The following is a 5,000-nucleotide window of genomic DNA, read 5'->3' on the forward strand; positions in this document are numbered from 1 at the left end:
ATTTTATGTACTATAAAAGGCTTATCACAAATTGTTACATAGTATAATATGTATACCACAGTGTTCTATATATTATAACAGGTATACCAAAATATTTTACATAGTATAAAATGTATACCACAATATTGTAGATACCAGAATATTTTATATACTATTAAAGGTATACCACAATATTTTATACAGTATTAAAGTTATATCACAATATTTTATATAGGATAACAGGTTTACCACTATATTTTATATAGTATAACAAGTGTACCACTATATTTTATATAGTATAACAGATGCCACAATATTTTATATAGTATTAAAGGTATACCACACAATTTTATATAGTATTAAAGGTATATCTCAATATTTTATATAGTATGACAGGTATACCAGCATTTATTTTACATAGTAAAACAGGTATACCACAATATTTTACAAAGTATAACACGTGTACCACTATATTTTATATACTATAACAGATGCCACAATATTTATATAGTAAAAAAGATGCCACAATATTTTATATAGTATAACAGACGCCACAATATTTTATATAGTGTAACAGGTGTACCACTATATTTTATATAGTATAACAGACGCCACAATAATTTAATATAGTATAACAGGTGTACCACTATATTTTATATAGTATAACAGATACCATAATATTTTATATAGTGTAACAGGTGTACCACTATATTTTATATAGTATAACAGGTGAACCACTATATTTTATATAGTATAACAGGTGTACCACTATATTTTATACAGTATAACAGAGGCCACAATATTTTATATAGTATAACAGGTGTACCACTATATTTTATACAGTATAACAGAGGCCACAATATTTTATATAGTATAACAGGTGTACCACTATATTTTATACAGTATAACAGAGGCCACAATATTTTATATAGTATAACAGGTGTACCACTATATTTTATATAGTATAACAGGTGTACCACTATATTTTATATAGTATAACAGATACCATAATATTTTATATAGTGTAACAGGTGTACCACTATATTTTATATAGTATAACAGGTGAACCACTATATTTTATATAGTATAACAGGTGTACCACTATATTTTATACAGTATAACAGAGGCCACAATATTTTATATAGTATAACAGGTTTACCACTATATTTTATATAGTATAACAGGTGTACCACTATTTATTTTACATAGTATAACACATGTACCACTATATTTTATATAGTATAACAGATGCCACAATATATATATATATAGTAAAAAAGATGCCACAATATTTTACATAGTATAACAGGTGTACCTCTATATTTTATATAGTATAACAGATACCACAATATTTTATATAGTATAACAGACGCCACAATATTTAATATACTTGAAGGTGGTTTTTATAATATGTTTTTTTTTACTAACCAGACTTAAATTATGAATTGAATTTCAAAGGAATTCGTTTGAATTCACACTCAAAATCAAAGAGTGTAATTTTTTAAAGAGTGTATCTCTTTAAGCCACGCTTTAAGGTGGCGAGGATTTTGATTGGTCAGAAATGGAAGGCCCGCGGTGGAGAAACATTTAATTGGTTAAAAATGGACAGAGCATCGGGCAAGCGCTGCGATTTGATTGGCAAGAAATGGAGACACGCCAGGGGTTTTGATTGGTAAGAAATGGACGGGATAACCGAGGAGTAGATTTCATTGGTAAGAAATGGACGCTGTGCCGTGAGCTGATTGGAGAGAAATGGAAGCGGCGTTGGAAGAAGAGTGACACGATTGGCGTGCTGAAAGCCGGCGCTTGTGTTCCAGGTAGCGCCACAGAGACAGCGCTGTGAAACATTGTCACAGACGGCTTTAAAACATTTAACAGTGCCCCCGATAGTTGCAGTGCAGGACCTACGACACGGAGGCTAGAAACGTCAGCCCGGCTAGCTCAGTTGGTAGAGCATGAGACTCTTAATCTCAGGGTCGTGGGTTCGAGCCCCACGTTGGGCGAGTAGAACTCTTTTTAACACAGGGCTGAACTTACTGCAGGTTTCACCTCCTTGCAAAACTCCCACATGCCAAACATGTCACAGCCAATCAAGTGCTTCTGAAAGCACTAGTTAAACTGAAAATGTGAAGTAAGTCAGTGTTGGAACAGAAGTGTGCAAGATAACACAAAACTCAGCGTCCCTGGGTGGGCTTGAACCACCAACCTTTCGGTTAACAGCCGAACGCGCTAACCGATTGCGCCAAAGCTGGGGAACAATAGTCTGCTTTGCCGTGGGAAGAAGAAAAAATGGAGGGAAGAAGGGGGAAGAAGGGAAAAGGAAAGAAAGCGAGAAAAAGAAAAGTTAACCATCGAGCAAAAACTGAAAAATGAAATGGTTCTGCCTCTTTTAAAGAACTGCAGTGTTTATTTCGTTGAATATGTTTCTTTTTATATTATTATTGTCATTTTCTGAGCTAAAGGGAAGATCGGGGCAGATACAAAGGTCGCGAGTTCAAATCCCGGTGTGCTATCAAAGAACAGCAGCTTAGATTTTAAATGTACCTAAAATCTACTGAAATTTAGAGGCATTTAAACACGTTTTTCTATACACTAATCTTAATTTACTGTTAATCTCTAAATTATGTGAAAAAAAATACATTTTATGTACTATAAAAGGCTTATCACAAATTGTTACATAGTATAATATGTATACCACAGTGTTCTATATATTATAACAGGTATACCAAAATATTTTACATAGTATAAAATGTATACCACAATATTGTAGATACCAGAATATTTTATATACTATTAAAGGTATACCACAATATTTTATACAGTATTAAAGTTATATCACAATATTTTATATAGGATAACAGGTTTACCACTATATTTTATATAGTATAACAAGTGTACCACTATATTTTATATAGTATAACAGATGCCACAATATTTTATATAGTATTAAAGGTATACCACACAATTTTATATAGTATTAAAGGTATATCTCAATATTTTATATAGTATGACAGGTATACCAGCATTTATTTTACATAGTAAAACAGGTATACCACAATATTTTACAAAGTATAACACGTGTACCACTATATTTTATATACTATAACAGATGCCACAATATTTATATAGTAAAAAAGATGCCACAATATTTTATATAGTATAACAGACGCCACAATATTTTATATAGTATTAAAGGTATACCACACAATTTTATATAGTATTAAAGGTATATCTCAATATTTTATATAGTATGACAGGTATACCAGCATTTATTTTACATAGTAAAACAGGTATACCACAATATTTTACAAAGTATAACACGTGTACCACTATATTTTATATACTATAACAGATGCCACAATATTTATATAGTAAAAAAGATGCCACAATATTTTATATAGTATAACAGACGCCACAATATTTTATATAGTGTAACAGGTGTACCACTATATTTTATATAGTATAACAGACGCCACAATAATTTAATATAGTATAACAGGTGTACCACTATATTTTATATAGTATAACAGATACCATAATATTTTATATAGTATAACAGGTGTACCACTATATTTTATACAGTATAACAGAGGCCACAATATTTTATATAGTATAACAGGTGTACCACTATATTTTATACAGTATAACAGAGGCCACAATATTTTATATAGTATAACAGGTGTACCACTATATTTTATACAGTATAACAGAGGCCACAATATTTTATATAGTATAACAGGTGTACCACTATATTTTATATAGTATAACAGGTGTACCACTATATTTTATATAGTATAACAGATACCATAATATTTTATATAGTGTAACAGGTGTACCACTATATTTTATATAGTATAACAGGTGAACCACTATATTTTATATAGTATAACAGGTGTACCACTATATTTTATACAGTATAACAGAGGCCACAATATTTTATATAGTATAACAGGTTTACCACTATATTTTATATAGTATAACAGGTGTACCATTATTTATTTTACATAGTATAACACATGTACCACTATATTTTATATAGTATAACAGATGCCACAATATATATATATATAGTAAAAAAGATGCCACAATATTTTACATAGTATAACAGGTGTACCTCTATATTTTATATAGTATAACAGATGCCACAATATTTTATATAGTATAACAGACGCCACAATATTTAATATACTTGAAGGTGGTTTTTATAATATGTTTTTTTTTACTAACCAGACTTAAATTATGAATTGAATTTCAAAGGAATTCGTTTGAATTCACACTCAAAATCAAAGAGTGTAATTTTTTAAAGAGTGTATCTCTTTAAGCCACGCTTTAAGGTGGCGAGGATTTTGATTGGTCAGAAATGGAAGGCCCGCGGTGGAGAAACATTTAATTGGTTAAAAATGGACAGAGCATCGGGCAAGCGCTGCGATTTGATTGGCAAGAAATGGAGACACGCCAGGGGTTTTGATTGGTAAGAAATGGACGGGATAACCGAGGAGTAGATTTCATTGGTAAGAAATGGACGCTGTGCCGTGAGCTGATTGGAGAGAAATGGAAGCGGCGTTGGAAGAAGAGTGACACGATTGGCGTGCTGAAAGCCGGCGCTTGTGTTCCAGGTAGCGCCACAGAGACAGCGCCGTGAAACGTTTTCACAGACGGCTTTAAAACATTTAACAGTGCCCCCGATAGTTGCAGTGCAGGACCTACGACACGGAGGCTAGAAACGTCAGCCCGGCTAGCTCAGTCGGTAGAGCATGAGACTCTTAATCTCAGGGTCGTGGGTTCGAGCCCCACGTTGGGCGAGTAGAACTCTTTTTAACACAAGGCTGAACTTCCGGCAGGTTTCACCTCCTTGGAAAACTCCCACATGCCAAACATGTCACAGCCAATCAAGTGCTTCTGAAAGCACTAGTTAAACTGAAAATGTGAAGTAAGTCAGTGTTGGAACAGAAGTGTGCAAGATAACACAAAACTCAGCGTCCCTGGGTGGGCTCGAACCACCAACCTTTCGGTTAACAGCC

General features: G+C 32.6%; 3 non-coding genes across 3 annotated transcripts in view; 2 read left to right on the top strand and 1 right to left on the bottom strand.

The window, feature by feature from the left end:
* The first annotated feature begins 1,909 nt into the window (after positions 1-1,909).
* Positions 1,910-1,982, top strand: trnak-cuu (transfer RNA lysine (anticodon CUU)). The gene has a single exon. It is a non-coding gene; the product is annotated as a tRNA-Lys (tRNA).
* A 2,726-nt stretch (positions 1,983-4,708) lies between these two features.
* Positions 4,709-4,781, top strand: trnak-cuu (transfer RNA lysine (anticodon CUU)). Its single transcript has one exon. It is a non-coding gene; the product is annotated as a tRNA-Lys (tRNA).
* A 175-nt stretch (positions 4,782-4,956) lies between these two features.
* The window catches only part of trnan-guu (transfer RNA asparagine (anticodon GUU)), a 74-nt gene continuing 30 nt past the window's right edge, over positions 4,957-5,000 (bottom strand). Inside the window, exon 1 of the tRNA in view lies at positions 4,957-5,000. This exon is cut by the window's right edge and continues 30 nt beyond it. This is a non-coding gene — a tRNA (tRNA-Asn).

Source organism: Astyanax mexicanus, chromosome 25, assembly GCF_023375975.1.
Source record: "Astyanax mexicanus isolate ESR-SI-001 chromosome 25, AstMex3_surface, whole genome shotgun sequence".
NCBI lineage: Eukaryota > Metazoa > Chordata > Actinopteri > Characiformes > Acestrorhamphidae > Astyanax > Astyanax mexicanus.